General features: G+C 38.7%; 1 long non-coding RNA gene across 2 annotated transcripts in view; it reads left to right on the top strand.

Moving 5' to 3' along the window:
* Window positions 1-23,519, top strand: part of LOC140845371 (uncharacterized) — a 64,226-nt gene that overhangs the window by 19,995 nt on the left and 20,712 nt on the right. The window contains exons 2-3 of one of the 2 annotated variants that reach the window (XR_012124178.1): window positions 1,534-1,606; window positions 10,864-10,985. This is a non-coding gene — a long non-coding RNA (uncharacterized lncRNA). Of the gene's footprint in view, window positions 1-1,533; window positions 1,607-2,657; window positions 2,756-10,863; window positions 10,986-23,519 lie in introns of those variants that run through there. The other variant, XR_012124179.1, reaches the window with a different exon arrangement.

The following is a 23,519-nucleotide window of genomic DNA, read 5'->3' as shown; positions in this document are numbered from 1 at the left end:
CATGCATTATGCTTGGCAGAAAGAATGCTGTCAGTTTTCAGCTAAAAGAATGCTGTTAGTTTTCTTCACTAAGTTCAGCAGCATTATCTTTGACTTCCCCTCTAAAACATTTAAAATTAATGTCTAAAATGTAAAGTTATTGTTTCATTCTTTACATAAGTCAAAACCTTTACATTTTATGTTAAGTGTAAGAAAACACTACTTAATTGTGATATCTTGTTTTCTTCTCTAATAGTTCAACAATACATAAGGTCAATGTTAACTTTTCAATGTGGCTTTATCTCTGCTACAATTTAGTTGAACTGAGTAACATGCTTTTCTGAATTTTATCTATGGTAACTTTCATTTTATTACTCATTAAATTAATAATCCCACTTTCAATTCTCCACACTAGGCGGTGGACTGTTGCCTTATTATTGTTATTTTTCATCTTTCTTAAATGTTTGGCCAATCTAGCATCACATTTTGAAATCCTTTCCATTAAATTTAGAAGATTTCCACAGTTTTCTGTATATCATACTGAGAGTTCTAATATTTAGCTAAATCATGTTCACGTGATATTATTGTCTTAATAACATTATACTGATATTCCAGGTTGACACTAAATTTCTGTCTTAAGCCTATTGTGTGGCTAAGTGTTTAGCTCCTTTTTCAGTTCAAAAACTTGCATGTGTGCTCTTTTGTGAGTGTGGGTAACATTTTACGTTCTTTCAAGTGAGAATAGGCATTTCCTGTCAAAAATACTTTCATTGCCATAAGCTGTTCCTGAAGATTGGTTGTAAAACATATAACTGCAATAAAATGCTTTGTCTCTGAACTTTGTTATTCGTCTGCCTACAATGCTCTTGTAGTCTTCCTCCTTACAGCTTCCTTCCTCCCTTAAATCAAGCCTCTGCACAAAGGACCCCTCAAAGACCCACAGTTATACCCACACAGTAGGTCTAACACTACCTGACCTCCACCATTTCCTACCCCCTTGTGCCCCTTCCTTTTTCTTTACAGCACTCGTGACTACTTGCTTATCATGCATCTCCTCCACCAGAATGTAAGCCCCGTGAGGACAGGGACCCTGCCTGTTTGGTTCACCTCAGTAACTCCAGTATTCAGTACAGTTACGGGCCTCTAGGGGGCACTTGCATATTTGTTGAATGAACGTACTGTACTCTCTATTGTGAAACATTTTTCTTTAGTTCACTAATGAATTTATTTGGTCCAAAGCCTGAGGTCCTTTATTTTTTCCCTATTATCTTAATTTCTGTATAGCAGTGATTCTCAAAAAGTGGTACCCAGACCAGCAGCAGCAACATCTGGAAACTTATTGTAAATGCAAATTCTCAGGCCCCACCCCAGACCTACTGAATCAGAGGCTATTTTATAAGTCCTTTATGTAATTCTGGTGCATGATAAAGTTCAAGAATTGCTCTGTGTATTATAGGAGCTGATGTGAATTACTTTTAAATTTATAGCCCCACTGACTTGTATCAAAGGCAAATTGAATGATGAAATTCTTTTTCTTTTTTTTTTTTGCAACAGGCAATCTGGATGCTATTGATCATACATTATTCTAAAGCTCTCACTTAATCCTATTGAAAAATCAAACAGGAAGGTAAGCTTCGATTATATTTTAAGGAATACATTAGAATTATAACCTCCTGCTTGCTCCCTAATAATTGAGTAAATGATGCAATTGTTTTAATGCATTTTATAGTTTATTTGTGTTCACAGGAGGTGACTGTCTACTTCAGGGCTATGGTGTTTTATTCATTCCAACTTTTTTTTTCTACTCCTTTGTCTTTTTTGGTTCAGTTCCTACAACTTGAGAGGAAAATGAACTTGAGGATGGGAGGAAAGTCTGTCCTGGGGTCAAGTTAGAGACAGATTGAAATTTCCATTGCTCTTCTAGTAGACAGAATAATTAGGATCTTAGTGGAATTTCTATTTTTAACATTTTTTATGGTCTTTTCCTATATATTCCTAATATTTCTGACAGTTATCTAAAAAAGATCAAGAACTCTTATTTCCTCTCAACTCTTATGCTTTGTGGATCATTATTGTGTGGTGTCATGCACTCAGGTTTATTAGAATTAAAGTTTGCTACGAGTTACTCTCAGGGCCTGTGAAAATCTGTCCAAGCTTCAGTGTCTAATCCAAGTCTCCTAACTGGTGTGGAAGTCAAAATAGCAAAAAGACTGTCCTCAAAATAGTGAGATACTGGTTGGTCAAACTGTTTAATTTTATTTGGTTTATACTAGCAATAAAGTCCTTTTTTCTTACAAATTTTTTGAGGGGGTGGGGAAAAACATTTTACTTTCATATAATCCATTTTTATGAAAAGAGGGGAAAAAACAAAGAGGAACAGTTTAAAGTATGGATCTCGAGGAACGGAAACTGGAGCATGTCATTTTTTGGAAATTGGCAGTAGTTTGAAGACAGCTGATTTCCTGCTCTGTGTGTGATGCTCTGCCTTATCTAAATGTTTTTTTGTGTATAAATTCTACTCTTAAATGTTAAGAATCATTTTCTATGGTCTAGTAAAGTTAATCATATTGCTTTTTCGAACACACATGCACACATGCACACATATGCATGCAGAGCTCCACCTTTCAGATTTCAGTATAAGTCAACTGAATTATTTTGCCACTTTCTCTCTTTTTCAGCTCCCATGATTTGAGAAAATGGCACCAAATCTCAAATGAGAGATGTTTTGCATAAAAATACTGAGAATATTCAGTGACTCCAGTTCAGTGGTCATTGATCTGGGGTGAGTGTAAAGATTACAATTTTATTACATGCTCACATACACACTGGTAGCATGGATGTGATTTCTTTCATGGAAATGACATCAAGAGAGAAACATACCCCAGACAAACTTCCCAGGTGCTGTGTATTTCTTCTTGCTCCTGTTTCTGGATCACAGCTGACCGGTGTTACTTGAGCTGTGGTCAGGGATGATGTAAAGTGAGCCATGAGTGTGGAAAGAGTCCTGGACTTGGAAGTGTAACATCTGTGGTCAAGTTCCATCTTGGCTTCTTATTAGCTCTCTACCTGGGGCTGCTCACACCTTTTTGGGCCTTTTGTGTTTTTATCTCTAAAACAGGCATGATACCGCAGGGTTTTCTTATTTCCTAGGTTTTCAGATGAAGTCATGAATGTGAAAAATCTTTGTAAATATTGTGCATGGTTCAGAAAGGAGATATTATTAGTGCTACTATCATTATTAGTAACCATAATGCTTTTTAGAAAAATTATGAAAATAGTGATGGAGGGCAACTGTGAAAGACACACACACCCTGAGCACAGACAGAACTGGGCTCATGCTGAGAATATTTGAAGAATCACTGAATCATTTCTTTCTCACTTTCTCTAAATGACATTCATGGCTCCTAGACACACGCAGTGCCTCACTGAGCCTCCTGGATTAATCTCAAAACAATGAGGAAACTTTGAATCTCTTCTAGGGCTTCTATCATTCTTGCAAGGCCTGCATTATGCAAGAATGTTGGAACCTTGAACTCCCCCAGTGAAGGGATGAAGAAAGTGGCTGCACACTGAAATATGCAAGGCATCTGAAAGAAGTGCCCAGGGTCTGTAATGTGCCCTGGTGACCAGCTGGCTGGCTGTATCCTGCTCTCTCATTCTTTTATTCCCTCCAGACATCCCTGTTTTATTTTCCAGCCCTAAGTAGTAATGACTTCTTCATCTGGCACAACCACTGGAGACGGAGAGCGAGGGCCTTGCCAGACCTCATGGACCGTGCCCTGTTTCTATTGGCCAGCAGAGATGATGGACGAGTAGCAGATGCTCCTGTCAGCCCAGCTCCATTGCTCAGCCTCCAGGGATTATTGCTACTCATTGGAGGCCAGTCAGCTGTTCAGTGAAGGGCTACAGAGTCAATATAGGTCTAAAATTCAGAATACTGGAGTTTTTTAAAGGCAATAGATCCTTGGCCCTATGCACAGAACACTTGAATTCAGATAGTCATCATCTCAAAACTTGAGTTTAAGTATACCCCCCAAAATCTGCACCTCCAGAAAAGTAGCTGAATAAAATTCACTGATCTCTCTATTCCAGGTCCTAGAACATAAGAAGTCCTAGCACCAATGGGGTGTTCTTGTGCCAATTCTTCCTTGCCACCTTACTGTATTTCCAGATTAGTGACTGTGAAGTTCCTGAAACACACCTGGCAAGTGTTGCCAACACTACTTTGTGAAACACTATCCATAGATTAGTGCCAACCCAGCTCCAGAATGCCTGGCCAAACCCTTTCCATTTGCCTAATTTTCTCTCCAGAAATATGGGCTGGCTTACTAATTGCCACTCGGCACACAAATCCCTGATATGTCTAAGTACTAGGCCCTAGTTTGTGCTCTGTATTTGGAGGTTCTGGGCAGGTACAAAGGGGATGGGGCTAGACAATATATTTTTTAAGAACCAGACCTTCTAGATTCTGTTCATGTGTAAGTACACACGAAGCTGGCTCTATATGTGGGCTCTTTAATCAACAGCTGAATGGTCTCTTGTGCATTTCAGTCAATGATCTCTGTAAGCTAAAGGTAGAACCTGGGGCTGACAGAGGCAGCAGCTGCTGCCATCCATCACTCCCTCCTTGGCCAATAGGAAGTGTGCAAGACTGGCCTGTGGGCAGGGTAGGCTGACTGCTGACTGACAAATGAAGAAATCATTACTCAGGTTTGCAGGAGAAAGCCAGCAATGTCATGATGGAACATATGAATAATGACAGGCTGCTTTGCTCTACTGCTCCTTTGATAGGTCAAATGTTTTTTAGATTGGGAAATATTATGTCTGTTTCCAATGTGTCATTGCATAGTATTTCCTTATTATCTGATTGCATGGTTTGGGGTCAGTGTTTTATTTTGGGAAAAATGACCTAGCTCATAGAGCTGCCTAAATATATCCTTAGTTTAAGGATTTGAGAGATGAAACATAAATTATTACAGATTAAACCTGAGTGATAAAAAAAGAACAGAAATAATTTACCTTTCGATGGATTATAAATAGGGTTAGAAGCAGTTTATTTTTTAAAATGTCATAGGAATAAACATTCTTTTCTTTCTAGCAGTGATCTCTCTAGAGTGTAAAAGTACATGCTATGGATTTCAGAGCTTGTCTTTTTCTGAATTTCTTATAGGTTCTAAAACTATAGAAAAATACTTGATGCAAATTAAGTAATAATTTAATATTTTATTTATAAAACTGGCAGAAAAAATTAAAAACAGTAATATTTTGTGCTTTCAAGAGTGTGGTGAAATGGTGGGAATAACTTGGCAAAACTTTTATGTAGGCATTTAGCGTAAGTATAAAAATCCTTAAAAATATTTTGGGCTCCTATACATGTATAATGACTAGTAGCAACACTGTTTACTTCCAAGCTGAAAACAGAAGAGTATTAAGGAATTTGAATTCTGTACATAAAGTTGGTTAACAGAGCATAGTGTTCCTAGGGGCAAGATATTGGCACAGTCACCAAGAGCATTGCTCAATCTATACAACAAGAGTAAATCAAGGACAGACGATCAGGAAGCAGAGGGAAACTAGCCCAATAAAAAATTGTGATTCTTTGTCCAGTTTTTGGCCATGAACTAGTTTTTGGACCTGGACTCCATTAGATTGAAGGAGCAGTCTGGTCTCTAAGAGGAAAGAATGCAACATTCAGCAAATGATTCCTCAGCGCTTTCTGAAGAAACCTATGGTCATTCAGTCTTGGAACCATCCAACAGGGAAAGAGAGATATGCACATTTTCTGAGAATCGTTGAACAGAGGTTCTTACGTGACACTGATGTCAGGGGACCAGAAGCATCATGGATCCCCTGTGAGAGTGGAGGTCAGATACTAAGCCCTGTCCCATTATGTACAGTTGGAATGTATATACAATTGTGAAATTATTCCTTGGCCTGTGGGATAATAGCTATCATGAGACAGGATAAATAGAATCATCTTGTCAAGAGAATAAATTAGAACTAATACTAAAAGAGGGAGAATGAAAGAGATTATTGCCATCCTTAAGGACCTGAAGAATCAAGGGGTATTGGTTTCCATCATATCCTCATTTAATTCACCCATCTTATTTCTACAAAAATCAGGCAGATCCTGGAAGATAACAGAATACCTGAACCTTCACCAATTAATGGCCCAGATTGTAGCAGCTATGTAAGATGTGATGTCTTTGCTAGAGCAAATAAATAGCCCCAGGTAAATGATATGTGGTTTCTGATCTGATGAGGGCTATCTCTATCAGAAAAGATAAGGAAGGTCAATAGATACATTTATAGTCTTGTCCCAAGGTCTGTAAATTCTCTGCCTTCTGTTATAATACAGTCTGAAGGGACCTGGGCCATCTAGAAAACCCAGAACACATTACACTGATTCACTATATTGATGATATTAGGTTAATCATGCCAGATTAGCAAGAATCAGCAAGTACAATTGTGTCCCAGAGTGGGGGCTATGATAAACCCTGTGAGGATTCAGGGACATGCCACATTATTGATTTTTTTAGGAGAAAGAACAACTTATTACCTTATACCTCCTCCCATTAAGAAAGAAGGACAATGCCTTTTAGGTTCTGGAGATAGCAAGTTCTGTAATTATGAATACTGCTCCGATCACACAAAAAGCTGCTAAAGTTGAGTGGTGCCCAGAGCAGAAAAGGGTTTTAGCAGGCCCAGACTATATTGCAAGCAGCTATGCCTCTTGGGCCATATGACCTGGCCTACCCTATAGTATTAGTTGTATCTGATAAGAAAAGGTACTATGTGTAGTTTATGGTAAACTTCAATAGAAAAATCATAATGTAGACACATAACATTCTGGCACAAGACCATGACATCTGCAGTGGAGAATTCTATGTCTTACAAAAACAACTTCTGATATGCTACAGAGCCTTGGAAGAGACAGAGCACCTGATGAAGAGACTTAAATGGCCCTCTGACTACTGAGCATAATGAACCACATTTTGTCCAGTTCACCAGATTATAAGGTCAGGAGTGCCTAGCCGAACTCATTATACAATGGAACTGGCACATTTGGGACTGGGCATGAGCGGAGCTAGGGGGCACAAATAAGTCACACAATCAGGTGGCACTGAGCTCCATGTCATTCACCACGAGGAGAATAGAGGGGAAAAAAAGAATGGAAGTAATTTAAAAAATTTCCCAGACTTGAGAAGGGCACAAATCTTCAGACTGAAAACATTCTACTGAGTACTCAGCTGGATGGATATAGTGAGAAGATAGCTGTCCACAGAGAGGAAGAGAGGTCTGAGCAGAAACCAGCCCTGACAGGACCCTGATCTTGGACTTCGAGCCTCTGAAGTATGAGAAATTTCTGTTGTTGAAGCCACCAGTCCATGGTATCTGTTATGGCAACCCTAGAAGACTAATACAATTATCATATAAATACATGTTATGAAGCACATATTGTCACTATGTAACTTACTTAAATTTTAGGTAAACAAAATATGTGTGACATCAGAAGTGTTTTCCTCTGAAAAGTCAGTTGAATAGTTTGAATTGAATGCTTTGTTAAAGGTAAGTCAATTGAAGTATTGCTGTTGAATTAGTTATGGGAATCCAATTTTAAAAGATTGGAAAAAAAAGAAAAGCAATTTGTATTGATCCTGCACAAAGTTGTTTTGTAAGTGGCTTTAACTCCTCACTCCCCTTTAAAGAAATAAAGACTAGAATTCATAGACCAGGCATTCCAGTTGTGGGTGATACATGACAGACCACATGACATTCAAATTATCAGCTTTTTTTCTAATAAAAGAAAAGAACTTTGGGACACATAAGTGGTTTGGCACACCATTTATTGTAATTCCTCTTGTTAATTGCCTTTTCAATTAAGTAACTGATCAACTTCTGGTCTAGAAGCTTCTACTTTGTTGGAAATTATAGTGGTAATCATCAAAATAATAACAAAGAGAAAGGGGAGGAGGAGGCAGATGAGGAAGGGGAGGAGAAAGGGAGGAAAGGGCAAAGGTTTAACTACCACTTCTAGAGAGTAGGATGAGAATAGTGGAGAGGGGGTTGTAAAAGTCAATTTTTCATTTAATACCACTTTGTGCAGTGTGTATTTTTCATCTACTACTTATGAGAATTACTTTGATAACAATTGCAAATAATCTCCACAGCCTTTGATTCCATGTAATTTCATTGTCTAGGAAGTTAAAGCATACTTTGATTTCAGGCACTGAAGTGAAGCTTTCAGCATTTGAACCCTGACTCCACTATTTCCTTCTTGCTTGAGTTTGAAGAGTTTACCTAACTTCTCTTTGCCACCCATCATTTGTAAAATGGAGAAGATAACAGAACTTATCTCACAGACTTTTGAAGATTAAATGAGAAAATACATGTGTAAAACATTTAGCTCAGAGTCAAGTAGTAAGAAACCAGTAAATATTAGTTGTTATTTTTATGAAAATAAAAATATATTATATTATATATTATATTAAATATATTATAAATATATTGTTATATTTATAAGATGACATATTAGCTGTTAAAATAATCTTGTTTCCTAAGAATATTCATTAACATGAGATAATGCTGGTTGTAAAATCTTAAATGAAAAAGACAGACCTACAACTATCTATATCAAGAACTATGGTTATATCTGCACACAATGCACATCTATGATATATATATATATATATATTTATATATACTCTCAATTCTGTAAAAGAAAAATTCTAGGTGTAAAATTTTAGATGATGGGTTTACAGGTAAAGGTTACCATTTTCCTCATGGAGCTCCTATCATTGGGGGTGTCATTTTTGCCAGCCCTCACCTAATATAAGTGCTTCCCTGGAATGAGACTCACCCCCTGCAACCCAGGGTCGCCTCTGCTGCTGCTGTCAGCTGTGTGTGTGTGTTTGTGTGTTTGTGTGCACGAGCACGCACCTGAGGGAAACACCTGAGCACTGAGGAAGGGAGGGGTGGGGGAGAGGTGCGGAGTGGGAAGGATGGCTTCTGATGCTCCTCAGCGCCGTCATAGATCAGGAATAAATATGACACAATGAGAGGTGGGATTCAGTCTGCAAGAAAATGATCTTACAGAGATTCCACAAGGTTTGGTGAGAAATGAGGAGGTAGGAGAGGTGAATAGAGAGTGTGTACCTAGAGATGTGGGTTAGGGGGTGGGTATCTCCTATGACCTCCAGTCTGCCTTTCAAAAGATGAGCCAGGTATCCTTTGGCTCTGCTTCATCCTTCAGCTCCTGAGTGGTTCGACTCTCCTCCCTGCACAGGACACACACACGTCTTTCAGCGCTCTGCTCTCCTTCCAGCCCACATTTGCCAGCCCTCCTTAATCTCCTGCCTTCCAGCACACTGCACACCCAGCGCTCCACACATTCCACTGGGTCAGTACCCAGCTCCCAGGGCTCTTTCATCATTGGAAGACCAGACAGTTGTTGCTAACCAGAGTATACAGGGCACAACTGTAGCCAACTGCTTAACTCACACTAATTCACAGTATTTCTCAGTTCGCCTGGATTAGCAGTGGGGAAAGCAATAGCTTCCCAGTTACTGCTAAAGCTGATGTACCTTGACAGTCGTTATGAAAATGATAGTTATGGTCTATGACTTTAATTTTACTCAAAGCCAAGGAAGCAAACATTTATTCAGTTTATATATATATGCAGCATAGTAAAAGAAGTCATAAAAGAAATAGATGGCCAAGTTTGGGGGTTTGGGTAGAAATGGGGAATGGCTGCTAATGGTTATGAGGTTTCTTTATGGGGTGACGAAAATGTTCTAAAAATGATTGTAGTGATGGATGCATAACTCTGAGGCTATAACTAAAAACCATTGTTTGTCCAGTTTAAATTGGTGAATTGCACAGTATGTGAGTTATATCACAATAAAGCTATTATATAAAAAATGAAATAGATGGCATTGAGCATGTCTTTGGTAGTAGTAAGACCTCATTTTTGGATTTGGATGGATTTGCATTTATGTGATCACATTTTGTTCTATTTAATCAAGTGACAAAGTGAACTGTGTATGCACAGTTTCTGACCTCTGGCACATGGAAGTTACTTGAAATTAATCAGAACTAAAATCGAATTCTGCCTCCACTTGGAACTCGTGCTGTGATGTGTGTGGTCAATTATGTCACTTCTCTGGGTCTCAATTTGCTCATCTGTAAAATGGAGGTTATAAAAATTGTGAAAGTGAGGAGATGTAGGTAAGGGGCCTTCTCAGTGTGTGCTAGAAATTCACTGCTCAGCAAATATGAGTGTCCCTCCCCAACTAATAAATGTCTGTGTTATGAACTTGAACGTATAGCTGAACTTTGTTTTAATCTTGGAAAATGGCTAAACTGGTCAATGCTCATTTCTTAACAATAATACCTCAAGGATTGGTGCACTGGGAAACAGAATGGTCATTTGAGACTTTCTGTTCTGAAATAATTTTGGACTTACTCAAACTGATAACTGAATGTCATTAGCTGTGGAGAGCTGGCCCAAGACCTGATGAAATAATTTCATAGGTCTTATTCTCAGTTTTTATGCATATGACTAAATATAATATATTCCAAATTATCAATTTCTAAGATCTTAATTGTTTAAATGGATGGAAATATCAAGTATGGTGTCTTTGTCATAACAGACATTCAATGTATTTTTGCTAACTGATGAATGCATTAGTGATTTTCAAAACTCAGGCCATGCCTTTGTCTCCCTGTGTGCGTGGAAGGGCTCTCAAGTGCCCTGCGGTAGGTGACAGAAGAGCCTTGTAAAAATGCTTTCTGGCGGTTGACAAGCTGTTGACATTTATTGGATGCTGTCTGGGTGCTAATCACCTCACTCATTTACATCCCCTTCTCTTTCATTTGTCCCAGCCATGCCCCACCATGGGCTATTCCTGAACCAAATGAAGGCAGTGTCTTCACAGCTTGGAAAAGCCACACATTTCCCGGGGCCTTCTGGAAAGATTTACAATCACTGGAGCATGGGATGTCAGGTGGGGCACCAGCGTGGTGGGGAGAAAGAAGGAAAAACTAAACCAAACCAAACCAAACCAAATCAGATCCAATGTGTGCCCCGTGAGACCGCGAGTAGAGAAGTAGTAAGGAAGGGGACGACTGTTCATGGAATGCCAGCTATGTATCAGGCTCTCTGCACACCTGACCTCAAAAGAATCTACCGTAGTGTCTCCCTTTTGGAGCTTGGTCCTCTTTATATCCTAGGATCTTTTGAAATACACATAAAATAAACATGGGCAAGCTGGAGGACTCTGGAGGGTGTAGGAAGGGGAGGGAAACATGGCACCAGAATCTTTGACACTTTCCTCTTCCTGAGCTTTGTACAGACCTGGCATTCCGGGGTGTCCTCCTTGAGCTCAGAAGTGCTGCTTGGTGAGGCGGGAGTGAGCTTGGAGCTTCATGCTGGCTCCCCTCCACTTACTGTGTGACGTTGGGCAGCTACTCCCCAAGGGTTTCAGCTGCCTCAGGTGCAAAGTGGGGGTAAGATGCACCTGAGGGGGTTCTTTGAGGATTAGAAATCATGTTTGTATAGCGCCTAGCACACATTTTGAACTCAAAACACTATGGCTATTCCTTAGATCTGTTACTTCCCCTAAATCCTCTCTCTCAAAATTGCTTGCCCAAGTTATAATTTTGGTAGTTGATCTGCTAGTCTCGTTATCTGATTTCACAACAGAGTGATATTTGTATAATACAAATTTAATGTCCCTTTCCTACTTGAAAATCTTCAGTGCCTAAATCTTTAGTGCTCTTCTTAAGGCATTGAGAGAGCTTTATAGCTTGTCCCCATGCTATTTAAAAACTCTTTTTCCTCCTCTACATTCTCCATCCCCAAGGCAGACTACCTAGACTTCTCCTGCAGTCACACACGGCCCTGCTCTCACAAGGGGCCCCACCCTTGGTTTAGTGCTCTGCTATGGACTTGAAATTCGTAGTGGTTTTATCTTTGAACTTGTGTTTTGTAAATACGCCACACGTGGCACTAGAGCAGAAGCCTGAGCAGTGCCCATCATGGGGCAGCGGCGTCCGCTTTCGCGCAGCTCTGCCACAGCAAAGGGCCACACAGTTGGCCTAGCCTACTGGCTGCGCATGTTCCTGGGGCGGTCTGGAGAGTGGTGGGTCCCCAGGCGGCATCCAGGATTAGAACTTGGACTCAGGTTGGTGGTGGAGATGGTGGCAGTCCAGGCTAAAGTGGCACCATTTGCATCAGTGATGGTCTTGGGGCAGAGGAGGGACTTTGCTCCGGTCGAGGCCTCCCTGTGGTGGGAGGCGGGCTTCCATCCAGCCCCAGAGCCCATCCCTGTGCATTTGCACAATCATGAACCCTTCAGCTTAAGTGAAGGGTCAGGAACTCTGGAGATCAGGCAGTAAACTTTGTCAATAAATTATTACAAAGTCAAACATATACATAGTTATTGCAATAAACCATATCAGCAAGTTATTAACAATTCTTCAGTTTTGAGTTTCTGGTTTCAAAAATGCTGCAACATTGCAAAGCAAATATCCATAGGCTTAGAAATAGAAATTGAATTTTAAAGATGATCACATTTGATGGAAAAGTATTATTTTCATATGATGCTTCACATGAATCATTAATGAGATAATTTTAAAATAAAATTTTCCTTATAATTGAAGACAGCAATAGAATGCCTGAACAAGTATTTTGAATTATATGCAAATCATGGAGCTACTTTTAGTTTCTTGTATAGCCTCTAGAAGTTTCAAGAAATGTCAGAGGAAATATTAAAATGCCATTGTACAAATTTACATTTAAAATTAACTTTAGATTTATGAAATTGATTTGTATGAAAACTCAAATCTTTAAAAAAATTGTTCTGCAAGAATCATCAACTCTAGATGTACTAAAATTTATATTATGAAATGATTGATCAGGAATGTATCCCAATGTTGTCACAGTCTAAAAAAATTACACTTAATAATTTTAGTAAATTTGCATCAACAGAATGATCATTCTGAAAATTAAAAATTGTCAAAAATTATTTCTGATCTTGGATTAGCTAGGAGCAACTGACATTGTTTTTAATTATATTGTTTGAAAATTAAGTTCTAAAAGTACAAAAATGTACATTTTTTCCTTATAAATAGAAACATGTGCCAGAAACCAACATCCAATTAATAAAGCATTATTATTAATTCTATTACATAAAATTATGACACTAAAATATAATTTTCTTTGTGATTAACAAGTATGTGTTAGTCATATATCACTATTACTCCATTGCTTTCTCTTTTAAAGGAAAAGCTTTATATTTTAGTACATTTAACTGCACCTTCCCTCCTGGTTTTTGAACTACCAGCCTCACATTTTCATTTTGTGCAGGGCTCTACACAACACATAGCTGATTTCTACCCATCACTCTCCATCACTCACCTCCTATTATACATTTAACACACTTCTTTCCAATATTTGACCCCACAATGTCCTTGCTTCCTGCCATCCCTTTGGTTATGTTGTTTCTCCTGCTTAGACCTTCTTACCTATAAAAATCCTACTCACCCTTTCATACTCACCACCTATAAAAATATATTCTGGTAACACTTTGCATATACATTGGTTAAAGCCTTATTATTTTGTGCTATCATTAGCTGTTTGTATGTTTCTCATTTTTGCTTTCCTCTGATCTCCTTGAGGGCAAAGACTCTACTTCTCTAAATGATACTAGTTCTTAGTACCTATACCGTGCTCTTCATATTTTTGGAGTTTAATGGATGATTAAATAGAGTATGAGGAGAACATCAGTCAACAAAACTAATAAGAAGGAGATGACCATAATTTGGCTGAGGCATCGATCAGGGTTCCTCCAACTGATCAGCAGGTATCCCTGCCCTTTCACTGCTTTATTTCTGGAGAAGTGACACAGAATCTATCTTGGGGATTAGTAGAAGTTAGCCAGACAAAAAGGGAGCAGGGTAGAAAAGTGCAGCATCAAAAGCAGGAGGGATGCCAGGTACAGAGACCCAGAGGCAGGAGAGAACACGGGGAATCCCAGCAACTGAAGAGGGTTTCCTCCTCAAGATCCATCTTCGTTCTGAGAAGATGGCCTTCATACATAAAGAAGGAATGTTTTTTGACCAAATATGGTAGAGTATTTTTTACCTCCCAGGACCTCCAACTAAGGTTTTAGGACTCAACCGTCAAAATATTTAATGTAATACATGAAACTTTATTGTTAAAGTTAGGATCATTAGATATGCCTGTATCCTCTCTCTCTACCAGTTTAGTAGATAATCAGTGATGTTATTGGTGCAGTTGGATGGTTCACTGAATTAATTAGCCTGTATCATAACACTTCATTTCTGAGTATGGATAAATGGGGTGACTTAGGTCTGTAGTCAGATATGGTGTCCCTGCCTGTGGTTTCTAAGTCACAGTAAGGAACAGGTAAGAGAGAAGGATCACACCAAATACATTTCTACCAGTGCAAGAGAAAAACTTTTATAGTTCATGCCCTTTGTATACAAAGAGGAACATAAGTCTGGTTATATATACAGTGTGAAGGTCTTATATCTGCTTGGCTGGGATACAGTTGATTTTAGCAATTATAGTAAATAATAATTATAAAAATTCTGAAAATAACCTAAGGATTTTATGCTGAATGAGGTCACAGTACTTGTCTGTCTTTCTGATCCTTGACGCTATTTTCTTTCCTAAGTCTTTTACGGAATCAGTCTTAGAAAAAAAACCAAATTTATAAATAGGCTATTTTTACTTTTGTTCTATGGATGACTTATGGTACAGCAAAGTTTCTGTGAAAGCCCCAGAAAGTAAGGAAGACATGAACACAGAGCCAAATTTCAATATCTATGAAGTACAAGTTAAGTTTGCAAGCTTATAAATAATTTTCTTGGTAAATATGCTTCAACTACTGCTAATAATCAGAAGAAAGAAAGAGTATGAGAGTTCATACTTCATATACAAAAGAAAGTCTGAATGAATGGGAGTGAGTGGAATAGGAAGACAAAGGAGTTTATTTCCTGCAGGAAAGCATGTGTCACTATGTATTACATTCTGAGGTTTCTAAGGATTGTAAGGATGAACCCTATGAAATTTTAGAAGTTATTGATGAAGGAATATACCATGATGACCTAGATTAAAATAGTTTTTTCAACCATTCCAGAAATCGTGATCCAAGTTGGCATGTCAAGGCTGATAGGTCACACACTTTTGACCATAGCTCAGATTGCTGAGAGACACATCTTCCTCATTAGTTTCAGGTGACAGCTCAGCTCACTGTACAGGAGAAATCCACTTGCAGAGGAAGAGAGAAGAGGGAGAGGAAGATTTAGCACTGCATTTTAACAGGGCAAGAAATTCCACCCTAGCTCCAATGTGTATTGGCCTGTTGCCTGGGATCTTGTTAAACATATGACCATCACTCTTCTGCCTATTTCTGGCCTGGATTTGGAACTTGGTGGCTAAGCAAACCCTACTTGGAACTAAAATTAGGCAGCCAAATTGTGACAAGACACACTTGTCTTCAACAAAGAAGAGATGTCTATTTAAAAAAAAATTGGATCTATCCATGGGTCAATGTCAGTCACATGCATCTTATCAGTCTGCTTCTACTATGCAAAATCTGAACAAAAATAGATTAACTAACTAGACTGCATTCTGGCTTCCAACTCTCTAGTGCTGCCATGGCAGCCCAGTTCTCTTGTAAATGGTCTGGTATAGCTGGAGGAGAGTTTAAGGAATAACAGCAATATAACAAACTATTGACATGAATGGTGAAAAGCAGAGATAATACATATGACCACATCTTTTGGATTAATATAATTTTATGATTTAAAAGATGTCAAAGTTGGGAAGTCTTTCGCATCACAGGAAGAATGTGTTCGAAACCTGAGAATTATAGCTTATCATTTTCTTTCACTTGACAGGTATTTGATTAGAAGAGAGATTTTAATCAAAACTAAAGCAAAGGATAGTAACGATAATGTATTATATAAAAAAATATTTTTACACATACTTTGTCAAACATCTCAGTCAGAATCTTTTGGCCACCCACTTTACGAGTGTGGCATTGCCGGAGATTCAGAGATGAATCAGAGAATTTCTCTCCCATCAAGGAGCATAGAATTTATTTAGAGGCAAGAAATAAATGCAGAACAAATGAAACTACAAAAAAATTCAATGACAGTTTGAGTTAATAGCAGAAGAGATATTTATAAGATAGTGCATGATTAACTGTCACATACCTTCGCACATTGAAGAATGTAGAGGGAAATAAAAACCTCTGTTTTCAGTAGTGATAGAGGTGGGATTTTCAAGAATGTGTGGATAGAGATTGAGGGAGTAATGCAAAGAAAACACAGAGACTACAAGTGCAAGAAAGGCTGGAGGGGAGGGTGAATTCATTTTTTTTGATGGAAGTTTGGGAATCATATAGGAAAGTAGTTGTCTTTGCATAAAGATACATAGCTGTACACTTACTTGAGAGATGAAGCTATTAGAAGTCCAGGGGAGGCCTGAGGATGCAGAGGTCTTTAACACCTGGGCAGGGACTCAGCCGGACAATTAGGCTGCTACTCTTCATCACACAATATTTAAAGCCACGGCCCAAACACAAAGCAAACAAAAAATGAACCAAATAAAATCAACCAAATAACACTTCTCATCCCCTCTAAATATAATCATGCTGGCATTAGAGATACCATTCTTCCCGGTAGTGCGGTCTTCCCTCTCAGTCTGTGATCCTGGCCATTCCTCGTGAGGCAGCTCAAGCACTCGCTAGGGCTAGGTTTCTAGAATGGGCAGCTTCCTGGAGATGCCCAGCATTTCTGTTACCCTGGAGCTTTCAGGCTGCAGATACCTTCTACCTGCAAGAAAGTATTTCAGTAGCTTACTATTTAGAGGATTAAATTCATACTCAGTGGTAAACAAAAAGGAAAGAAGACATTTAAATCTGTTGGGCTCAAACATACCACATTTTAGGAGCCCCTTTGTATTTCTGGTTGCATGCATGAGGAAATAGGGAATTGAGAAAAGTTTTGCTAGGTTATCTTTTGTTAATCAAAATTTCAGTTTTATTTTATACCCAGACTAAAAGAAAAAAATTTTTATTTCACTAAACTGCTTTTGCCAAGGCTCAGGGACCTTGTTGCTAAAACCAGTGGATACATTTCTATCTGAATTTTATTTGATCTCTCAGAAGCATTCAACTAAAGTCACATTCCTTTTTGAAATGTTCTTTTCCATCGGCTCTTATAACTCATCACTCTCTTAGTTTTCCTCTTCTCAGAAACTTCAACATTTTCATTTTCTAGCCTCGAAGACAATAGCTTCTGTCTTTACTTCACTAACTCCAACTCATCTGTTAGGTATATTCCTTCCTCTCACTGCCTTTGAGATTCTTTCCTAATGCATCCACTCCCTGCCCCATGTTAAACTAGATGCCCCTGTTTCTACAGCAACTTGTACCACTCCCATCCCCACTGACATAGCATACTTGTTTTCAGACTAAATTTATGGCGGTCTTCCCCACTAGCCTATAAGCTAGTCAGTTTCCTCTTTTATCTGTTTCCTTTGCAGGGTTCTCTTTTATGACCTGCGCTTAAATGTCAGATCACTTAGGATTGTGTCCTGGGCATTTTCCCTTATAACTCAACATACTCTTCTCAGACACGTTCATCTTTTTCCGTGTTTAAATGGACTTCCATATGCCCATGAGTCCTTATATTTATCATTAGTTCACCCATTTATTCAACTTTCTACTGGAAGTCTCTGTTTGGATATCTCACATGCACCTCATATGGTCACCCTCCCCTCTCCGATCTTCTTCCAGAGTACCTTTGCTCTGTGAATTTATTACCATCTAGGGAGTCTCCTAAGTCCCTGTGGCAAGATGGAGCTTTTGTCTTGTCACTTGCAGGACTCATATCTGATGGGGAGGAAGAAATCTAGCAGAGTAACAGAATCATCATACTCTGGGAAAGATCGATATCAGGAAGGGAGTGGTGTGCTTGTATTATTAGTGCTGTGCTCTGAGAAATACTGGGACTCAATACTGTTCTCCCAGGGTGGAGACAAAGCTGGGTATTGCTGCCTCTGACAGAAAGAGTTTGGAATCTCCCTGGCCTTAGCCACAAGGAGCAGATGCAAGGCACAGCCTGGACTCTTGGGGTTACAAGATGAAGGAAAGTGCTTCTGGGCGTCCGAGACCAACTTTGTTTGAATTCAAATAGTAAATAAATGTTTTGCACCCTGCTCTGGACTCCAATCAGGTGGCTAATTCAGTAAGGCGAATTTCTTTTTGATAATGGACTAAAACCGCTTAACTTCCCAAACAGCATGGGGCATGTAAGAGCAGGGTTACACCGGAAATCTCTAGTCACTATTAATCCTTCCTTCTTCCTCATTTCAGGCATCCAACTGGCTACTAAAATCTATAAATTCTTTCTCTTAAGGATTTTTTAACCAGTCCAACTCTGCAATCCTCACTCACAATATCTTAGTTTAGAGCAGAATCTGCTCCCATGGGGATTCCTGTCACAGCATCTCAACTGGTTTCATTATCTTTAACTCTGATCCTCTTCAACCCATCCTCTAAGTAGCAGCTGCCAGTTCTGATCAGGCCATTCCTCTACTTGAAATCCTTGTGTGGTTTCCCACTACCTCTGGATAAAGTACATTCTTTAGGCTGTCAAAAGTGCTCTGCCTCTTCTCAGAGACTTTCGTTATTTTCCACAGAAAGATAATTCTTCTGTTTTTTTCTTTACTAGCTCCAACTCATCTGTCAGGTATATTCCTGTAACTATCTTTGAGAGTCCTAATGCCTCCCATTCCCTGCCTCATATTTGATAAGATATTCTTATCTCTATAACAGCTTGTATTCACATAACACCCACCCCCCCAACATAGGTGCATATTTGGTTTTAAATTAACTTTTAAATAGCCTTCCCCACTAGCCTATAAGCTCTGTGAAGTCAGGGATCATGATATCTTGCTCACTGTAGTTAGTGGATCATAATCAATCAATGAATACTTGTTTTACTAAATCCAAATTATTAAATCCCACTAGTTACACTGTCAACAAAATGGAAGCCATTCTAGATGAGCTTTCAGATAACCTTATAATTACTTCTATAAAGTATTGTAAACATCTTACAGTAATTATAATAGTCTAATGAAAGCATCCATGTAAGGTGTAAACTTTTTCTAATGATCTTGCATATTTGATGTCACAGTGGACAACTATATTCATTCATTCTAATGATCACCTGCATATGCCAAGCTTTGTTCTACATACTGTGGGCAGAAATGAGCTTGACAAGATTTTTCCAATAGCAATTATCTTTGCTTTCATGGGGTTTCCATTCTAGTGGGGATAGACACATAATGAACTAATAAATATAAATGAGATAATTTTATTAATTAAGTGCTATGAATGAAATACAATAGCACACTGGAATAGACAGTGGGGTTGGAGGGCTGTTACCTGAGGAGATGGTATTGGAGTTGAGACCTGTAAGACAAGAGGAAGCTGGGGCAGATCAGGCAGAGGCAAGAGCAAGGCCTTCCCGAAGAAATAGGTACTATTTTTAAATCTCTATTTATAGATGAGGAAACAGATTTAGAGAATGTTGAATAATTTGTACAAGATCATGTAGTTAGCAAACTTCAAAGCCAGGCTAGAGAGCCTTGATTTCACCAGCCTGTGTGGCTGCCGTTGGTGTCCAGCATCTTCGACACCCTTATGACCAGGGTCCTTGAATGGCCTGGCTGCTCAGTGTTGCACTGAAGTGTCCTGTGACGCTAAATTGCCTCTAGTTTCCTACCATGTCATCCTCTGTCCTTGGAGTTCCCATTCCTTTACTAGGCTAGAACTCAACTAGGAATCTTTGAGAAAAAGAGTCTGATTAATTAAATTCCCAGAGCTGTGAGGGACAGCACTTCCTTAGGATGTCTGCATTTTCAAAGGAGAATTTTATTCATGATGTAACCAGGGTTTTAGAGTTTTTCCAAAGTACTTCTGGTATCATTAATCTCATTTAAACCCAACTCTCTGTAGTAAAATTTTAAATACTTTATTATACAGCTCAGGAAGCTGATGCTCAATGAAGCTGAAGTTGGTCATCTAAATAAGCCTCTTATTGGTGGAAATTCAAGCAGACAGAATGAGCAGAATATCACCTTCGGTGTAGGGAAGTGGATTTTAGGAATATGGCCTCTTCTGCTTTTGTTTATAGCAACTCTGCTGGCACGTCCTGTTTCCTGCTTTCCCTGGTGTATGAGCTCCCCCTCTGCTCAGGCCGTTTCCTCACTAACCCTGTGTGCCCTGTGGTGACACTTCCCTGATGGTGTTCCTCATGTTGTTTCTCCACTACAGGAATTTCTTCCCCATCTTCACCACAGTCTCAAAACAGGTTTTCCCTGAAGGCCCTTTTCAAACACAATATCCCCTATTAACCCCTCTAAACAAGGCTGATAAACTGGAGCCCTTCAGATTAGTCAGTGCCCAGGACAAACTGGTTAGTAAATCATTTTCAATGGAATCTCTCCTCCCAATTATTTGCTGTCTCCTCCTCATTCTCCTTTTCTATTAAACTCTTCACCTTGACCAGAATGTGGTCACATGGAATTTATTTTGTTTCATCTATTTTTGGCTCATTTTCCCAGTTCAGCTGTAAGTTACAATACTTTGCCATATACCAGTGGTCCTTAAGTTTTTTATTTCAGGACCCCTTATATACTACTAGGAACCTAATGATTCTGATCACCAATTCTGTTGTGTAGATTAGGAATTTCCCCACATCACTAAGCAATTCTCAGACAGTAGCTGGGTGTCTTACAATTCAATTCAATTCTGACACTACCTGGAGCTAGTATGAAATCCATGGGTTAAGGGCCCCAACTTCAAATGCTGGTTGCGCTCCATCTTCAAATTGCTGGTTGTAAGTCCAGGTTGCTTCTGACTGACTGGGTACAGACTGGAAGTTATAACGACCCTCTCTTTGGGTCTACTTAATTTGCTGGAGTGGCTCACAGAACTCAGGAAAACATTTTACTTACTAGATTACTGATATATTATAAAAGGATGCAACTCAGGAACAGCCAGATGAAAGATATGCATTGGGCAAGTTATGGGGAAGAAAGTCAAACTTCCGTGCCCTCTCCTAGTGCACCACTCTGGCCAAGTCTCCACGTGTTCACCAACCCTGTAGGGTTTCGATTTTTATGAGTTTTTATGTGGGTATGATTGGTTAAATCATTGGCCATTGGTGAGTGAACTTAATTTCCCTCCCTGGAGGTCAGGGAGTGGGACTAAAAGTTCCAACCTTCTAATCATCATTGTTTCTCCTGGCAACCAGCTCCCATCCTTAGGTGAAGTTCGAAAGTTATCTCATTAATGTAACAAAAGACATCTTTAATCAGTCTCATTTCTTACAATTCCAAGGGTTTGAGAAGCCTTGTGCCAGAAATGAGGACAAAGACCAAAAACATACATTTCTTATTCTAAATCACTATATCACAAACTCCAAAGAGTTTTTGTTTATGTAGTTATATCTATTGATACTTATCATATTAGAACTTAAAACTGAGAAATTAAATAAATTAAATAATATTAATTTACTAAAATAAAAAATCTATTATACATTAACATATTTTATGAAATACAGCTATACTTTCCAAAAATATGATTTTTGTGAGAAAATGGCATTGTCCTATATTTGTTCAAGTTTCTTTAATATTCAGCTTAACAGAGGACACCTAGATCCTCATATCTGCCTCTACATTCAATCTGTTGCAATATCACATGTCCTATACCATCTGGAAACCTTCACTGTCTACTCCTACAATAGCAAGAAAGAGCAAAAAAGGCACATAGTATCTTAGCAATATTATGAAAATAATTTTAGCTTCATGGATTCTCCCTAAGATGGTTTGGGAGCCCTAGGGTTCCCTGAACCACATATGGAGACTGTTTCCTTTATGTGTCTCTATTTCTTCCAGAGTGTTGGGCCCAAAGTAGAAACCCAATATATTTGTTTACTAATAGAAAATGAACTGTGGTTTTACTTTTTTCTGGTTGCCATTTTGGTTTATTTACTTATTCTTGCACATAATAAACATACAGAAATGTATCAGTTTTCAACCAATTCAGAATTATGATGGTTTACTTTGTGAAGCAATACAATGTAATCATGTGGAGGGATAACAAAATATGGAATACATTGCCTGCACTATGTCATGTGAGGATAGCAGTGCATATCTAGGCAGGAGAAAGCTGGGCTGTAGGAATTTCAAGACCATCAAGGAATGCAGAGAGGGGTGGATGTGGAGCTAATGCTTGGTGCATTAAAACAATAACTCCTTGATCAATGTGATATTTTCAAGTCTCTTTAATATCTAGCTTAACAAAAGATAGCTAGATTCTCATATCTGCTTCTCATGTCTGTCAATGGTCATTGCTCAAGAGCATGAAAGAGGAGTTGGTGATAACTCATGGGTCAGGACAGACCCACTTGCCAGGCTGGGCTGAAGCCTTGTAGATAGCAATTTCCTCTCTAATCACTCATAAATCCCAAATGACTTGACTTGTTATTATAGTACTTTCAGACTTTGTATGGCACAGACTGTAATGTCTAATAAGGTTTAGTAGAAGATATACAGAGGCACCAAAAAATTGGGCACTACTCAACCCCCTTACAAATGACTTTTGCAGAAGAACTTAACCAGTCAGATTTGGCAATGAAAGAGAATCACATAGCCAGAAGGTGATTACAGTTTTCACAGTGTGAGCTGTGTTCTGGAGGAAGCCTCTCAGCATAGACTTCTAACAAACCAGATGAGACCCTTGATAACTGGAGAAGTTGATCTGAGGGCACTTTCTCTAAATTCCTGTGTGGGACTGAAAAGTTCAAAAATTAAAATAGTACAGTATTGGCAAAAGAATGAAACTGCACCACTATCTTACACCATACCCCTAAATTAATGCAAAATAGAGACTTGAACATAAGACATGAAACCATAAAACTCCTGAAAGAAAATGTTGGTAAGCTCCTTGACATAGGACTTGGCAATGATTTTTTAAAATCTGGAATAAAAACAAAAGCAGCAAAAGCAAAAATAAACAAGTGGGACTACACCAAACATAGAAGGTTCTGCACAGCGAAAGAAACCATCAACAAAATGAAAAAGTAAGCTACTGAATGGGAGAAAATAATTGCAAATCATATATCTGATAAGGGGCTAATATTTAAAATCGACAAAGAACTAGTACAACAAAGAGCAAAAAACAATCCAAGTAAAAAGTGGGAAGAAGATCTGAACAGACATGTTTCCAAAGAAGACATACAGGTAGCTAACAGGAGCATGAAAAGATGTTCAACATCATTAATTACTAGGGAAATGCAAATCAAAACCACAATGAGATATCACTTCACACCTGTTGGAATAGCTATTATCAAAAAGATAAGAACTAACAAGTGTTGGTAATGATATGGATAAAAGGGGACCTTTGTTCACTGTTGGTGGGGATGTAATTTGA

This window comes from Manis javanica, chromosome 13 (assembly GCF_040802235.1).
Source record: "Manis javanica isolate MJ-LG chromosome 13, MJ_LKY, whole genome shotgun sequence".
Classification (NCBI taxonomy): domain Eukaryota; kingdom Metazoa; phylum Chordata; class Mammalia; order Pholidota; family Manidae; genus Manis; species Manis javanica.
Note: the sequence above shows the minus strand (reverse complement) of the source record. Positions and strands in the feature narration are given on the sequence as shown.